Genomic DNA, 18336 nt, shown 5'->3' with positions numbered 1-18336 from the left:
TTCAGAAAGCGTTTTATGTATCTTGTGTTGATTGTGTTGAATGTTCATACTGTGATGACAAACTCGATGAAACATGAAAAATAGAGTATAACAGTAGTTTGGTGTGCTCATCCATCTGTTTTCACAAAGTTTTGAAATGATCTGAATTCTTTTTTTCTTTTCAGTTAATAACCGGTTATGACAGAGTCACAGGAGGGTGTTTGGTATGAACTGAACTAAAAAAGCAAAGCCTCATTAAAAGCCTTGTTTCTTATCAATTTATTTAATTTCTTTCTGTTTAATACTTGTAACTAATGTGTGAAAGTCCAGGGCTGGCTTGGCAGTCGTTGCTGTAGTCTTAACACGTCTTGACCAGGGTTTCCTGTTAGGGATCCGATCTCTGAGGCTTCAGTCTTTCCATCATAGATCCTGTATTTCTATATTCCTGTGAACTGATGGTGGTTGGGGACGGTGGACTGGCCACTGGACTTGTGGAGATGCAGATAAATGTTGAATTTACAGTTTGTGTTTGGCCACTCTGTTGATTTCTGTTGTTTTGCAGGTTTAGTTTATAAGTCAAGAGATTTATTTGTTTTACTGAGATAAATGTGGCAGCAGGTGATCATCCTGAAGCTCCTCCTGAATGGTTTAATTAGCAGCCCTGACCCTGTGACCCAGCCTTTAAGATGGAAATATTAGTCGCTGTTTTATGAGGGAGGATTAAGTTCGAATTGGGAGAGCGTTAAGTGGTAATGGGGCAGTGAGCTGTGAAATGGAACAGGGCGCTGCTCAGGGATTAGTTTGATGTTTAATGAATGTTGCACACCTGTTTGCAGGCTTTGGCTATTAAATCTATTTTAATGACAATGCAGAATGTAGTCATTTTCAAGTGGGGATAATTAGAGTACCAGCCTGAGATCTCCAGGATAAATACTCAGTAAGTGAAGGACAGGGCCAGGAAGGAGGAGTGGAAGCTGGGCTGCAGTGGGACTCCGGCGCCATCCTGAGCAACACCTCCACACCTCCACACCTCCACATCCACTCATCAGTCAGGTTTCTTACAGACTTTAACCTCAGGATATTCAGTTGGTCATGTAGCATCTAAAAAACAGGCACTAACTTCATCCATCCATCCATCCATCCATCCATCCATCCATCCATCATCCATCCATCCATCCATCCATCCATCCATCCATCCATCCATCCAGTGCAAAAACTAAATGTAGAACCTGAATCAGAGTCGTCCTCAGAGCACAGAGCTCCGGTTAGCCGTGGTGTTCGGTACCATGTTCTTACAGTTCTTTCACATTGTCCCTGTCTTTCCGGTCACTCGGTTGTTGGTCATTGTTTCCACTGTGGACCCAAAACGCCGCTATGCAAGCCAGTCTAAAGTGGCGGGCGTCTTCAACGCTGGTGTTTGAGGACTCCGATGTCGTTCTGAATGCAGTGGCGGCCGCCGCCTCCTCCTGGATCCAGGGTCCGACTGTTGGTGGAATCCTCCTCTCCAGGACCCTGGAACAGACCTTCCCAGGAGAGATGCGCTTCTTAAAATCTCCATCCGCCCGCATGAACAATTTTTTATCAATTTTCAAAACCGAACCCGCCCACCGTCTGCAGAATAGTGTTTAGGTGTATTGACGATGCCTCGGCTATTAAAATGTTGCTTTCTTTTTTAATTTGAGTGCTTCAACCGCAACCCGCCCGAATGTCATTAAAATCTTAATTTTTCGACACGTCCTCCGCCCGATCCGCGGGCTCCGCGGGTGCAACCGCAATTCACGCATCTCTAGTTCCCAGGAGGCTGAGGAGTGGGATTCCGCTGGAGTTGGAGCACACTCTCTGGTTCTCCGGGGAGAACTCCAACGCATGGCGCTGAGCTGTGGGGCTATGAGCAAACCAAACCAGCCCGCCGCCTCTCACCACGGCAACGCCAGAGCAGTGGAGAGTCCAGCCCTTCTCCAGAGGAGGGTTCCAGAGCCCCGGCTGTGTGGAGGTGAGCCGACTATATCTAGCCGGTACCTCTCAACCTCCCTCACCAGCTCAGGCTCCTCCCCCCCAGCGAGGTGACAGTCCATGTCCCTAGAGCCAGGCTCTGTGTCTGAGGATCGGGTCTCCGGGCTCCCTGCCGTCGGCTGCCGCCCAGTCCACACTGCACCCGGCCCTGAGGGTTCTCTGGGTGGGTGATGAGCCCACTCAGACCCGGCGCTAGAGGGCGGGCCGGGCCCCCAAAATAAGCCACGGCGCCCCCTAGCTACTTTCCTCCAGAGCCGGGTCTGAGCCCACTGCAGGTCCGGCCCACTTCGTCCCTTCGGGCTGAACCTGGCTGGGTGCCATGGGCAGAGGCCCGGCCACCAGGCACTCGCATGAGAGCCCCAACCCTTCTCTACTTCGTAGCCCTGATGCACACCGGCTCCGGTCCGGCTCCGGTCCGGCTCCGGTCCGGCTCCGGTCCGGCTCCGGTCCGGCTCCGGTCCGGCTCCGGTCCGGCTCCGGTCCGGCTCCGGTCCGGCTGCGGTCCGGCTCCGGAGCCTTTGCGGAGCTCCGGTCTCTTTCCGCAAGGATCCTATTTTTCCGGACGCCGGAGCCCTACCGCGTCAATCCAGACAGAAGCAAGTCGGTGCCAGAAGGAAACGCGATACGTGTTCCAAAATAAGTGACTTCAAAATAAAATCTGTGTCGTGTTTTTGCCTTAATATTCTATTTTTTTTTACTTCTTCTGGTAGAAAACAGAGCAAACAACATCATGTAGCCATTATACGCTTAGAAGAATGAACGGTTTTGTTCTTCGTCACTGCTGAGAAGTCAGATGACTCCAAAATGGCTCAAAACAGCTCTGTGACCGGAGCAGCTCCGTGTTGCCAGGTTGGACGGGTTTCTGCCAAATCAAGCTTGTTTTTTGAGCAAGTCTGACAGCTTGATGAAATGATTATGTGTTTGTGAAGTGTTTTTTATCATACAAATACGGTTTTAATGTGCATTTTCAACCGAGATGGTGGTTTGGGCTGCTTTCTATTGCGTTAAATCGGTTTCATATTGTTTACGGGGATAACGACAGATCTGGCAACCTCCTCCAGCGGACTGCAGAGACACCGCAGGCGGTGAATCACAGTGCTGCAGTGTACCGGACCGGAGCCGGACTGCAGCCGGACCGGAGCCGGACCGCATCAGGAGTTAAACGTCAGTAACAATTTGAATTCTAATGGAGTACAGCGTCCCAGTCGCACTGTTCTCGGTTCTGTCCGTCTTCTGGAGGTCACACACACATTGCAGTACCACCAAGAGCAGCATGGGGAAAGTGGTGAAAGTGGTGCAAATTCTTCTGAGGAAAGAATGATTTCATGTCAGATGCTAATTCCAGTCCATGGAAGAATGGAGACAAAATACGTTGACCCCGCTTGAAGGATCTGTATCTGTTTTCATCTAAGAGCAGAAATTAACCTTGAGCTTGTCGAATATAAAAGCTTGATTGTTTAAATGTCTGAATGAAGGGAGCAACACCTGAGCAACACGATCTGTGGATCAGACAGTGGGAGGAGACAGGACGATCTGTGGATCAGACAGTGGGAGGAGACAGGACGATCTGTGGATCAGACAGTGGGAGGAGACAGGCTGCATGCATCCTCTATTATCCACTATTTCAGTGTTTCTCTTGTACACTTGACGGCAAGCAGCTGGTACACAGTGACTGGTGCATATCGTGAAAGACTTCCTCTTTTTTGAGCAGTTATTTCAAAATAAAATGTCGGTATGTCCTGTGTAAAGCGTTTTCTGGTGGCAGCAGACAGTGGCCTTCTGACAGGGAATTCAAAGTTCCACAGGACAGAATGTTTTAGCGTCCGGCTGATTGGAGAGTTTTTACTCTCATGAATGAATTACTGTGGTCAGAGAGCACGGCTGGCTGTTTCACCCAGGCGCCAGCCTCCGCTCATAAAACATGAAGATAATGCGGAAGTGCAAAAAAGCTGTAATTCCGGGGAAATTCCAGCAGGGGGCGATGATGCTGGTTTCAAAAAGACCCCCGGTCTCATTGGAACCCATTCAAAAATGCCGATTTTCAGAGTGCAAATAAACATCTAAAGCTCCGGTTTCAGGACAGGTTCTGGTCTCTGTCTCTGGTTTCTAGAACCTGCTGCTTCACCAGACTCTGATTTTCAGATAAATCATCTGTCGATTTTATATTACGAGTTAAAGTTCAGCATAAATGGCCCTATCCCAGCGCCTCCTCTGTCCATGTGATGCGGTCACGTGACGGGCTGGACCAATCACATTACATCCGGTTCCAAATGTTCAGTATGGAGACGTCCTGCTGGACTGGCTGGAGTCTGCAGAACGGCGGTTGGGAACGCTGTGGGGGACGTCACGAAAGCTCTATCCGTTTTATTAACGATCTGTGGTTTCACCACGTCGAGGAACAGCGTGGCCGACGTCATCTAAGATCTTTCAACCAACATTTTCATGTAATCACCTTCCAGGACCTTTGTCGTCCGTCTGTGTCACGGCTGACTGGAACAAGACGTTTATGTTTGGGTTTTGCCACAGACTCAGAAACCTGAGGAGAAGCTGCTCTACTCTCCCAGCTCCTGTGAAAAGCTGCTTTTCCACAGCAGACCTCCTTCTCTTTGTCTTCAAACCTTAAACCTGTGGTTCTCTGAGCTGCTGGTCTTCAGTTGGACTCCTGACTGATCCATGTTTGATCCCGGATGAGGTCCGGAGGTGTCTGCTGTCCCTCTGAAGGAGCCCAGAAAGCCAGCGGCGCTCTGCCGGATATGGATTTGTTCTGCTGGGGGACAGACGCCAGGATTAAGCTCCGGATCCCGTCTCTCTCCGTGATTGATGAGGCAGAGGGGATGAAGACGGCAGCTGTCCACTGGGTCCAGGGTTCGTCCATTTCAGCTCTGTGTACACGACTCCTGTTTAATGTCCTCAGCTGAGACGTTCTGTGTCTGAGCGCCGTCATGTGACCTGTTAGCGCTTACTTTCCACATACATGACTTCACCACAACCAGGGTTTGGAGGGTTACTTAAAAATTGTAATCCGGTACAATTCCAAGTTACTTGTAAAAAAATGCAATCAGTAACTCACTCTAATTACATCATTTAAAAAGTAAAGTTCCAGATTGCTTTTAGTTACTTTTAGATTACTTCACCAGCAAACATAAAAACGCGGGGGCAGCAGTCTCAGCAGGGATGCCAGACTTCCTGTCAGCAGAATCTTCCTCCAGCTCCTCTGGGAGGGTCCCAAGGCGTTCCCAGTCCAGCCGAGAGACATGGTCTCTCCAGAGTGTCCTGGTCCTCCCTGGGGTCTCCTCCCGGTGGGACATGCCCAGAACTCCTCCCCAGGGAGGCGTCCAGGAGGCGTCCTGAAGAGGTGCTGAGCCTCCTCAGCTGGTTCCTCTCCATGTGGAGGAGTAGCGGCTCTACTCCGAGCTCCTCCCTGGTGACTGAGCTCCTCCCCCTGTCTCTAAGGGAGTCCAGCCCCCCTACGGAGGAAGCTCATTTCAGCCGCTTGTATCCGGGATCTTGTCCTTTCGGTCATGACCCAAAGCTCATGACCATAGGTGAGGGTGGGAACGTAGATTGACCGGTAAATCGAGAGCTTCTCCTTTCAGCTCAGCTCCTTCTTCACCACAACGGACCGATACAACGACTGATCTCTGCAGCCGCTGCACCGATCCGCCTGTCAATCTCACCTCCATCCATCTCCCACTGTGAACAAGACCCCAAGATACTGAAACTCCTCCACCTGGACCAGGGTCTCTCCACCAACCTGGAGATGGCAGACCACCTTGTTCCAGTCGAGGACCATGGCTTCGGATTTGGAGGTGCTGATCCTCATCTCTGTCCCTTCACACTCGACTGCGAACCGCCGCAGTGCATGATGGTCCGGGTTCCATGGAAACAACAGGACAACATCATCTGCAAAAAGCAAAGATGAAATCCTGTTGGAACCAAGCCGGACCCCCTCCGGCCCCTGGTTCCCAAGCCGGACCCCCTCCAGCCCCTGGTCCCCAAGCCGGACCCCCTCCAGCCCCTGGTCCCCAAGCCGGACCCCCTCCGGCCCCTGGTCCCCAAGCTGGACCCCCTCCAGCGCCTGGTCCCCAAGCCGGACCCCCTCCAGCCCCTGGTCCCCAAGCCGGACCCCCTCCAGCCCCTGGTCCCCAAGCCGGACCCCCTCCAGCCCCTGGTCCCCAAGCCGGACCCCCTCCAGCCCCTGGCTGCACCTAGAAATTCTGTCCATAAAGATTATGAACAGAACCGGTGACAAAGTTCAGCCCTGTTGGAGTCCAGCATGCACCGGGAACAGGTCCGACTTACTGCTGGCAATGTGGACCAGACTCCTACTCCGGTCCTACAGAGACCGGACGGCCCTTAACAAGGGGCCCCGGACTCCATATTCCCGGAGCACCCCCCCATAAGACACCACGAGGGATGCGGTTGAACACCTTCTCCAAGTCCACAAAACACATGTGGACTGGTTGGGCGAACCCCCATGAGCTCTCGAGCCCCTGTGGAGGGTCTAGAGCTGGTCCAGGGTTCCGTGACACTGGATCAGCTCCAGACTGAAATACGAAATGTTTGAGTTTCCAGCCAAACAAAGAGTTTCTCTCCCTGAGAGCAGCCTTGACTCCGGCAGGAGGTCAAATCCACAGCTTCGCCGGTGGTTTCATTCATGGTTAAACGTATCGCAGAGCGGGAGGCTGCTCCGAGACAGCGGTCGATGCAGCGTCTATCATTTATATATCGACGGCGTCTATTGTTTATATGTCTATGGTGGTGTCGCGGTTTGTGCCGTAAAGTGTCACCATGTCTGAATACGGTGTGTATGTCTGTTGTAATTCTGGTATTTTCCATTTGATTTTCAAAAGTAATCCTGCTCAGTGATCCATGCTTTGATCAGATACACCTGGAACCAGATTACACATTTTTTATGTACTGTAACGGATTACAGTTACATTTCCTTTGTATTCCGCCCACCCTGGCCATAACCTCTGCGCCTGTCAGGAAACGTTGAAGACCTGAGAGTGTTGGACTCTGAGCTCTTTCTGCCAGTCTCGTTGTGTTTTCTGACCAGATCGGAGGGATGGAGGGTTTTCTGTGGGACTGAAGCAGCTTTCTGTTGTCATACAGTGCCCTCTAGTGGCCCCTGTGGAATGTACTGGCGTATTTTTATATATAATTCGTTGTTGTGGAAAGTCACATGAGTAGCCAATAAAAAGCCAGTAATGTGACTTTTACTGTGGATGATGTGGTAGTTTCTTCCCGGCAGGAGGCCTTGAGGCCATTCCTCTGCTGACTTCACAGGCTGGACTCTTCAGTCGAGGAGGACGTTGACTTTGAGCTGGACGTGGCTCCGCAGTGGACGGAGGAAGCTGGGAGGCATCTCGGAGCCGGACGGCTTCCCTCGGCCGACCCCGGTGACTGACGGCCCGAGCCTCCGGGCCCACATGAACTGGGCGTCCTTCAGCACGTCCCGGCCTGTCTCTGCGTCCACTGCACAGGGAGGGGCGACATCCACAACACACTCAGAGTCTCAGGCATACCTGCTGTCTCCTGCTGCTGACGGGCGTTTCTAAACCAGCCGGCTGAAAAATACAGGCTTTGTTTTTCAAACTCTGAGCACAGCCTGCTTTTCCACCAGGCATCCCAGCCGAGCGGTGACTCTCATCCCAGAAGTGTCCTCACCAGCTCCACCCTTCATTCAGCCCAGCAGCAGACAGCCTCACTGAGGGACGGACACTTCCGCAACCACAGAACCCACCAGTGAGAGCGCTGCAGTAAACACTGTCTCAAGGTTCAAGTTTAAATGGTTTTTTTATAGATAAATCAGTGCTATAATCTGTATTATGAAATAAGCTCTTTGCACTTTGAGTGTTCTAAAAGGGTGGTGATATATATTACAGCAAGAATGAATCAGAAACGCAGAAATCTGTGACGTTCCAAAAAATAAAGAAGGTTAGCATACAAAAAACATCCAGAATCTCAAAGCTGAGGGCTGGAGTCTGATCCACTGCTCCACCCCTGGCAGGCTGTGGGAGAAACATCTCCACTCCCAGCATGCACTGCATCTAGCAAGGAACGCTGGTTTGTTGAGAGTTATCAAGTTTTACCTCCAGGCTGAAAAAAAATCTTCACTGGAAGAAGCGCGAGTCTGGAGGTGGAAACAGATGTCCTGTGTTCTCCCAGGAGAATCAAAGAATAGTAGAATATTAAGGCAAAAGCGCGACACAGATTTTATTTTGAAATCACTTATGTTGGAACACGTATCGAGTTTCCCTCCAGCACCCGACTTGCTTCTGTCTGGATCGACGTGGTAGGGCTGCGGCGTCCGGAAAAATAGGATCCTTGTGGAAAGATTCCGGAGCTCCGCCAGGGCTCCGCAGCCGGACCGGAGCCGGACCGGAGCCGGACCGGAGCCGGACCGGGGCTGGTGTGAGCCACAGCACTGATTTTCACGACTACTGAGTACTTCAAAAGTAATCTGTAATGATCATCCTGCCCCCAACAGGGACAGCCTTTTTTTTTAAATTTGCAAGAAGCATAATTTTAAAATAATAACTTTACAATTCATCAAATGATTTATAATAACTTAAAATACCAAGTCTTTGCCAAGTTTTCCCCCCAACACACACACACACACACACACACACACACACACACACACACACCACCAAGAGCAGAGCAGATGAAAAATGGAAGTTTCTTATGAGAGTTCACTTCCTCACGCTTCATTCCATCTCCGACCGTCAGACAGAGAAGACAGAATCAATTCAGTCTCGCTGAATTGAGCCTCATGCTGACCTTTATTAAGCCAGAAGTGTGTTGAAGGGAAATGTACTTTACTTTGCGTGTTTTCAGCGCCTGAAGACTGCCCAGTGGACTGAAAGGTTGCGCCAGCAGAACACGTGATTTAAGTTTCACTTTCATTTTGGTCATATTGGCGCTCCTGATTTCAGTTTGTCTTATACCAGCCTTTTCCTCCTGATTTTTCTGATAATTCGGCTGAGTTCATTATGGCAAATAAAGAGGACTGGAGCGTGTTTCACAGCAGAAAGCGTGTATTGACGCTCAGCTGGAGCGGTGTGGGACTGGGGGTCAGGACAGGTTCAGCTCGCCCCCCACAGCGTTATTCAGCCAGGCAGACTTCCACAAAATGTATCAAAGTGAACTGCATCGCTTGCCTGTGTAGACCCAGCTCCCAGACCCAGCTTTGAACAGCAGAGATTAACGGCACCATTTTTTTCTCCTGCGATAACAGTGCCGCCGTTAACGGACCAGCTATAATTTAAATTCAGACCAATCTCTGAGAATTCTGTGTGACCTTGAATTGTTGTCCCATCGTCACAACTCGCCACTTCCTGTTTAGCCTGAGGAACGCTTTATGCTATGGGCTTCCAACTTCCTGAAACACAGAGCAGCCGAATTCTCGACCACGGACATCCGGGCCACTGATCACATCCGGGCATGGGCGGGCCTTAGCAACCAGTGCAGAGGGGCAAACAGTCAGCACACTGCTGCTAGCCAAACGAAGCATTTTTTGTGTGGAGTTTTGTTCTGACTCACTATTTGTTGTAGATTGAGAGATATAGATTTATAACGGATGGTGAAAAAATGTTGGGTGTTAAACTGCAGCAACAATGTAGCTCCAAGGTCTCATTTGTCCTTTTCCATCAGGGATGGGCGACTGGCGGGCGACTGGCGGCCGGCCCGCACCCTCACTCCGTACGGCCCTCAAATCCATTTTTGAAAAAGAATAAAATGTGGTTTTTGCTGCACATAGTAAGTTGCAATGACATACTTTGGCCACCAGATGGCACACCCTTCGTGTTTCCAGCTGGGTCCTACACCAGTGAGGAAGAGAGAGACAGAGCCATGCCCCCCCCCCCACCGACGGTCTTATGGTTCCGCGTTGTTTGCCCCTCCGTAGTGGTGACTCACCCCTAAATTCCACTGCGTGCGGTCCGCTCAGCTGCGCTCCGCTCCGGTCCGACCGCCGCAGCAAATACGTTGCTGTTTTAATGACTGTAGCTGATTCCACAGCCTGTGATCGGCTCCGTCTGGGTCCGCCCCGCCCCGCCCCGCCCCGCCCCGCTCCGCCCCGCCCCATTCCGCCCCGCCCTGCTCTGCTCCGCCCCGCTCCGCCCCGCCCTGGTCCGCCCCACTCTGCCCCGCCCCATTCCGCCCCGCCCTGCTCTGCTCCGCCCCGCTCCGCCCTGCTCTGCTCCGCCCCGCTCTGCTCCGCTCCGTCAGTCCAAAATAGAGCCAAGGTCTATTTGTCTCTCCGGTCCGGTCCGTCCAGGTCTCCGTATGTATAAATTTCCACAGTTCAGATGCACCAAACAGGAAAGAGAACTCCAACAACCTCCGGCTTTATACAAAATAAAATCATTTTGTCTTTATTAAAAACTTCAAACTGTTTAAAGACGTTTTATTTGTCCTCACATTAATTTTCAGATATATCACGAATAGACATACCATACTGATTTAAAATGTACACTTTAAAAAGCGGGCAAACAAAAACTAAAACACACTATCAAGTTTTATATGACAAACTTCTATTTTGTCTGTAATCAAGCTGTAGTTGAACGTTTCTAAATGTTTACACAGCTGCATATATGGCCCATTTGCAGGCTGTTGTCCATAAATTTCGTGTTTTCTACAAAATACATATTCAGGACCATGTATGCATTTTATTCTGAAAGGCCCGAATGTCAACATCCTGTCGCACGAAATTCAGCATGTTGAAGCACAACAACCAGGATGAAGAGACGCTGATTTTGGAAGTGGAGAATCATAAAACTTTATCTGACCCCGGTCACCCTTTCTACAGGATGTACAGAGAAAGAAGCCAGTGTACCCAGACTGCTCAGCTTCTGGAGGTCGATGCTAAACAGCGCTGCGCTGCTCTGCTTCTCCGGCGGCGGAACAGAGACGCAGCGGAGCTGAGCGGAGCGGAGTGAGGCGGAGCGGAGTGAGGCGGGGCGGGGCGGAGTGAGGCGGGGCGGGGTGGAGCGGAGCAGTGGGTTCTGACAAAACGGAGCAGAGCGGGGCGGGGCGGAGCGAGGCGGAGTGAGGCGGGGCGGGGCGGAGTGAGGCGGAGTGAGGCGGGGCGGAGCTGAGCGGAGCGGAGGGTTCTGACAAAACAGAGCGGGGCGGGGTGAGGCGGGGCGGAGTGAGGCGGAGCTGAGCAGAGCGGTGGGTTCTGACAAAACGAAGCAGAGCAGAGCGGGGCGGGGCAGAGTGAGGCGGGGCGGGGCGGGGCGGAGTGAGGCGGGGCGGAGTGAGGCGGAGTGAGGCGGGGCGGGGCGGAGTGAGGCGGGGCGGGGCGGAGCGGGGTGGAGGGCAGCACAGACGCATGCTGTGGAATTTAGGGGTAAGGAGGATCACGTGGTGCCTGACGACAAGCCGATATCAAGAATCCTAAAGATGCAGTTGAAAACACAATGAATCCAAGTGAATCAGAGAAACGCTGCGACTGAAGACACTGAAGGTTGTCAGACGGTCCTGCAGCAGAGAGGGAACTTTCTGAAGAGCTGCTGAGGGAGTGAAGCACTTCAGTTCCTGTTTCCTCCTGGCTGCAGGGTGTGTGTGTGTGTGTGTGTGTGTGTGTGTGTGTGTGTGTGTGTGTGTGTGTGTGTGTGTGTGTGTGTGTGTGTGTGTGTTCCTGCCTCCACATTGATCCTCACCATTGTCATCCGCTGTGCATTTGTGCACTTAACATTTTTGCCGTGGCTTGCTGTTCCTTTACCTTTCGATATTCCCCTCAGCACAGACCGCCTGCAGCGCGGCCACTCACAGGGAACACACACACACACACACACACACACACACACACACACACACACACACACACACACGCCTCCGGTGTCCCCCTGAGTGCTGACCTGCTCTGGGCTGTAATATTGGTGACAGCTACACACTTGGAGATGATCAGTTATTATCTCAGGGCCGGGTCCGCAGGGCCCCCTGGTTCCAAAGGTCAGCCTCTGTCTTCCAGCATCGATCCGCCGGCCTGTTGGCGCAGCGCCAGGGCTCCAGAGCTCCGGAGCGCCGGGGCTCCGGGGCTCCGGGGCTCCGGGGCTCTGGAGCGCCGGGGCTCCAGGCCTCGCTGGGAGTGGCTGCCCCAGTGAATAGAGCAGGATGAGGAGCTTCATGGATCTGCCCATAAGGAGAGGACTACTGAGAAACACCCAGGACCAGAGGCTGGGCGGGGGCCGGGGGAGGCTGGGCGGGAACTGGGCGGGGGCTGGGCCCTGCTGGCTTCCTCATTTCCAGACACCTGAACAGAGAAAACCCAACAGATCCACATGAGCAAGAAGAGACTCAGGGAAGAAAGAACCCTGCAGAACCAGGCTCAGAGGAGGAGAACCGTCCAGAACCAGGCTCAGAGGAGGAGAACCCTCCAGAACCAGGCTCAGAGGAGCAGAACCCTCAAGAACCAGGCTCAGAGGAGGAGAACCCTCAAGAACCAGGCTCAGAGGAGGAGAACCCTCCAGAACCAGGCTCAGAGGAGGAGAACCCTCCAGAACCAGGCTCAGAGGAGCAGAACCCTCAAGAACCAGGCTCAGAGGAGGAGAACCCTCCAGAACCAGGCCCAGAGGAGCAGAACCCTCCAGAACCAGGCTCAGAGGAGGAGAACCCTGCAGAACCAGGCTCAGAGGAGCAGAACCCTGCAGAACCAGGCTCAGAGGAGCAGAACCCTCCAGAACCAGGCTCAGAGGAGGAGAACCCTCAAGAACCAGGCTCAGAGGAGGAGAACCCTCCAGAACCAGGCCCAGAGGAGCAGAACCCTCCAGAACCAGGCTCAGAGGAGGAGAACCCTGCAGAACCAGGCTCAGAGGAGCAGAACCCTCCAGAACCAGGCCCAGAGGAGCAGAACCCTCCAGAACCAGGCTCAGAGGAGGAGAACCCTGCAGAACCAGGCTCAGAGGAGCAGAACCCTCCAGAACCAGGCCCAGAGGAGCAGAACCCTCCAGAACCAGGCTCAGAGGAGCAGAACCCTGCAGAACCAGGCCCAGAGGAGCAGAACCCTGCAGAACCAGGCTCAGAGGAGCAGAACCCTGCAGAACCAGGCTCAGAGGAGCAGAACCCTGCAGAACCAGGCCCAGAGGAGCAGAACCCTGCAGAACCAGGCTCAGAGGAGCAGAACCAGGCTCTCCAGTCTCACCTGGCCAACAGAGGAAACTCACAGCAGGGTGCTGCTCGGGTCCATTTTCCTGGACAGCACTCTCGTGTATGATCCTTATGATCCCAGCATTCCTTATTTTCCTGTCGTCCCGCTCGGCACACTCCTCATCCAGCAGCATGTTCTCATGTCCCTACTCCTTTCCTTCAGTCACTCTTTCGGTTGAACTCGTGTGTGTATTCATGCTTATACAGGTGTGTATACGGGCACTGTTGTGACAGAAGTGAGAAATGACCATAAAGTTGGCACGATGGAAAAAAATTCTGATTCCCATTTTTCCCCCCGAGGTTTTTTCTGTTTGGAGTGAACATTATTGGAACACCAAAGAAAGTCCAGTTGAATAATGAGACAGTCTTTAGAAAGGGGTTATACAGTCCTCACAACAAAAGACAAACACTACACAACAAAAACTAACAAAAGACAAGCATTTGATCAATCCAGCAGAAACAGTTGAACAGTTCTGTAAACGGATAGATCCCAGCTCCCGTGTCCGGGTTAAAAGAGGAATTGATTGGGAGATAATAAGTGCAGCTGGACCCAAGCCAAATTGTGTGAGGAAGTTCGAATCCAGTCCTCTCAGTGGAACGTCTCTTCAGCTGAGGATGCAGAAAGACTCTCTGGGTCTGACGGAACAGCAACCTTGCCGGCAAGCTGAATTCTCGCTGTATTTGTTCTCACACACCACGAGAATCCATCTTGTACCGCTCGAGCCTATGTGTTCGGGATCGGACTTTTTTCGGTCGGACCAATCACGTTTAGGGCGGGACATCAAAAGCTTTGACGGAAGCAGGAAGCGACGGACTGCTAATAATATTAGCATAGCTAGCGAAAACAATGGATGTCCCGACAGCGATTAAATCTGTTTTGGATGAATCCTCTGTTGCGTCTTTGAAAAACGATCGTCAAGAGGTTTTTTTCTTTGCAGTGATTGGCTGAAACCAACATGGTCAGGCGGCGCACTGTGTCCTTCTGTCCAATGAACGCAAAGAGTTCTGCAGCAAGTCCCTCCTTCCCCGAACGGATTCACCCAGTGAAATCCCAGATGGACGTGTGAAGCAGTTCGTTGCTGCTCATGTGAAGATGGCTTCTGCCAGGTTAAGGGAACACCAGCGGTGCAGCAGTCTGCGGGACGGCATTTCGGTCACACACACACACACACACACACACACACACACACACACACACACACACACACACACACACACACTCACACACTCACACACACACACACACACACACACACAAACACACCAGAGACGGAGACTCCTCGTTCCCCTGCTGTGGACTAGCCGCCGTGCCTGCTGGCGGCCATCTTGCAGTGGGGCCTGGCTTCCACAGAACATTGAATGATCGTTTCACCATAAACATGATCAGAAGTCCATCAGTTTTCACCTGCTGTTCCAGTGCTGTAGGACACACTGACATAAACAGAACGGAATGAACTGATGAACTGTTCAGGTTGAGGTTTTTATTGAGAACTGGTTGAAGGATTTATATTCTACTTGATTGTTGTTGTTATGGCTGTATGATTGTGATCATTATTATATTGCATTGTTCTATCGGTAACACTTTACTTGAACCCCCCTGTATAACACATAAGTACATTTATAAAGCATTATAATGCCATTATAGCATGTGTAGCTATAGTTATAAACATTCATAAATGATCCCAATGCCAGGCCCTAACCCTAACCCTATGCTGTATAGTGGGTTATAAAGCATGATTGTGATCATTTATGAGTGTTTATAACTACTTATAATGTGTTGTACTGGGTAACTCTTCAAGTAAAGTATTACCGTTGTATCTATTATAATCACCATTATTTTATTAATATTGCTACTGTTATATCATATTATATTCAAAAAGTCTCCCTATGCACAAGTGCGTTATACAGCGCCTATCTCCGTTTCATAACCCCAGGCCACACAGCTGCTACTGTGAGTAGTGAAAGCTGCAGTGCATACGTTTTTTTAGCACCACTAGCATCTCTCACCCACTAACATGGAGTTGTTAGCTTCTCCCATCCACTAACATGGAGTTGTTAGCTTCTCCCATCCACTAACATGGAGTTGTTAGCATGTCCCATCCACTAACATGGAGCTGTTAGCTTCTCCCATCTGCTTTTGACAGTCACTGAATGAAGGCACTGAGAGTCAGAGTTTGATTGACAGCTGCTGTCAGCTGTGTAACTGCACTGTATGCCCATATATGGTCATGTATGTTCGAGTGGAGAGAGGAGAAAATCAAAGCTTCTGTTTGGGAAACAACTGCTCCTTGTTCCTTTCCTGTGTGGCAAAACTGAACAAAAAATATCACGTTTGAGAGGAAAATCAGCTGTCTTTCAGTTGGTGAGGCTTTCAGAGCAGTCAGACTTTCAGTTTGGACCGTAGAGGCCTCAGTTTGCGAGAAGTGCGAGATTTTTCCCCATCCAGCTCCATTATAACTGAGAGCAAAAAAATGCAGAGCGCACACCTTTTCATACCTGTGAAAACGTACATACGAGGGGGTACCCAAAAAAAACCGGAATTTGGTCAGAAAACAATAATAATAATGAGTTCCGACTTCTGGCCGTCAGATGTCCTGCAGGTAAGCCTCATGCACATCTGTGAGAAATTTGAGCTCCGAGGGTGACACTGACGCCTGTCAGGAGCTATTTATAGCAACAGAGTGCAGAGGCGGTCTGCGATTTTTTCCAAAATGGCGACATTGACGGGGAAGCCAGAGCAGCGCGTAAACATTAAATTCTGCTTTCTGCTGGGAAAAAACAGCAGCAGAAACACTCACCTTGTTGCAGCAAGCCTACAAGGATGATGCTCTGGCGAAGAATCAGGTCCATAAGTGGTTCGGGTGGTTTAAAAAGGGCCAGATGTCCGCGCGTCGGGTGCGCTCAGCCGTAAAAACAGTGCTGAGCTGCTTTTCCGCTGTCCAGGGTCTCGTCCACAGCAAGTTTGTCCCTCCAGGTCAGACTGTAAACCAGGACTACTACATGGAAGTCCTCAGACGGCTCCGTGAGGAGGAAGCGGCCCGCGGAGTGGCGGAGTGGAGCCCGGTTGATCCACCACCACAGAGCGCCAGCGGACACGGCGCTGCGCGTCACGCAGTTTCTGGTGAAGAATAAGATGAATCTCCTCTCCCATCCGCCTGATTCGCCAGATGGAGCCTCCAGTGACTTTTTCTTGTTCCCCAAGCTGAAGAAAGAGCTGAAGGGACAGCGGTTTGCAGATGTGGAGGAGGGGACAGAAAAATCGCAGCCGGCAAAAAATGGCACTTTTACGCGCGGGTCTGACGACGCATTAGTGAAGCGGGAGACGCGGCTGGAGCGCTGCATGAATGCAGATGGGGATTATTTTGAAGGCGACGGTGGTGTTTTATTTTTAAATGTCATAAATAAAAAGTTATAATCAAATTCCGGTTTTTTTTGGGTACACCCTCGTATATCATGATATTTTGAACACTTATGTTACATCATCTTGTTCGGAAGGACCTTGTGAGGCTTCACGTATGCTGGGTTTGTTGATAGGAGTCACGGTTTAGCCGCAGTCGCCACTTGTTCGAGGTGCTGAAAAAGGCAACTTTTTTTCCCCATTATAACGGATGAGGGCCGGAGCAAGGCAGGATTTCAGACTTCCAACTTTAATAAGTAATAATAAAATCCACACCGTAAGATTTTTGACAAAGTTGTTCACAACTTTTGTAGAGAAATTTGTCCTCTATTATGTCGCGTGATGGACAACAAACGGTCTCGGAGGAGATAATTTTTTCGTGAGGAGTGATTTTGAGCAAAATTTTACTTTGAAAGGGAAATTGTGGACTTCCTGTTGGATTTAGGTCAGGGGTGTCAGCGCGTGAAATGTAGATCTTGATGAGACGAGCGAGTGAGTGTTGGTTTGATCTCTCTGCAACATTCCTGCGGGCCGTAGCGACAATTTTACTGTTTCTAGGTGGCGCTAGAGAGCAGATCTGGTTATTTTTTCCATTTTATAAAATTTTTCGCCGGTCCGGATGTGCGTGCCATATTTGGTGAGTTTTCATGCATGTTTAGGGGGTCAAATTGGCGTCTATTTGGGCGTTAGTATAATAGAGGAGAACGACAAAAAACGAACGGCAAGGTCCCTAATAATACAGAACGACAACGACAATAAACGAACGAAGAATAATAGAGACCTTTCCCTCCGGGCTCGGTCCCCGATTAGACAGTGTGAGTTGAGATTAAGGAGTTTGGAGAAGAGATCATTAAATATTCTACATTATCAATATTTGGATCGTACTCATCAGCTAGTGTCATTAACTTTCTGACCAAGTTTTCCTCCGACCGTTGGTTTCTGTGTGATACGAAGCCAGACGACTGAACTGGAATGTCCTGATCGATGAGGCCTCGGCTCCTCAGTCAGATGGACAGGCTGCAGAAAATCTGCTTTAAAGTCCCCCGATTCTCGTTTATAAGCAAAAATAAATCACCAGGAGCTCCAAGCTCCACACACACTTCCTGTATTGTTTTCAGAATAAGATGGATCGGACTTTATTGATCCCTGATCAATAAAAGCTGCCTTGTGTTTTCATCAGGACAGTCACGCTGCAGTCAAGCCTGTTTTTGGAGTTTTTGATTTCAGACCAGTGAAAAATCAGAGTTTTGGGAAAAATGTGGAAATAAAATGACATTGTCATTTGAAATGTCTTGAAATGAAGAGTGCTGTGGAAACATCAGTCCTCCAGGATCAGCAGACATCCCGCTGAGGCTCAGTGCTTCTTCTGCCAGGCCGTGCAAAAACCAAACCAAACCAAACCAAACCAAACCAAACCAAACCCCTCCTGTTTGGAGGATTTGAAGACATTTCGTGTGTTCTAGTCACTGGAAGTTGATAACATATTCATTTTTTTCTGTTGAAAAAAGTAATAGAGTGTAAATAGCTAAACTCATTTTGTGTGTGTGTGTGTGTGTGTGTGTGTGTGTGTGTGTGTGTGTGTGTGTGTTGAGAGGCCGGGACTTTGCTGCTGACGCGGTGAAAGGGTTAATCGTGAGAAGCTGATGTGCTGGTTTGTTTAGAGCTGACAAAGAGCTGCTTTCAAAGGCTCCCAGATGTGAACCAGCTATTTATGACCATAAAGCATTTTCCTGATATTGTTCTGGCAGTGCGGCGGCAGTGTGTGTCTTTGTGTGAGCGGTGTGTGCCAG

General features: G+C 50.5%; 1 protein-coding gene across 1 annotated transcript in view; it reads left to right on the top strand.

Moving 5' to 3' along the window:
- arid3c (AT rich interactive domain 3C (BRIGHT-like)) overlaps positions 1 to 18336 on the top strand; it is a 68591-nt gene that overhangs the window by 25917 nt on the left and 24338 nt on the right. The window lies entirely within an intron of this gene.

Source organism: Salarias fasciatus, chromosome 12 (assembly GCF_902148845.1).
Source record: "Salarias fasciatus chromosome 12, fSalaFa1.1, whole genome shotgun sequence".
Taxonomy (NCBI): Eukaryota; Metazoa; Chordata; class Actinopteri; order Blenniiformes; family Blenniidae; genus Salarias; species Salarias fasciatus.
The sequence above is the reverse complement of the archived record's forward strand: the minus strand, read 5'-3'. Positions and strand labels throughout refer to the sequence as shown.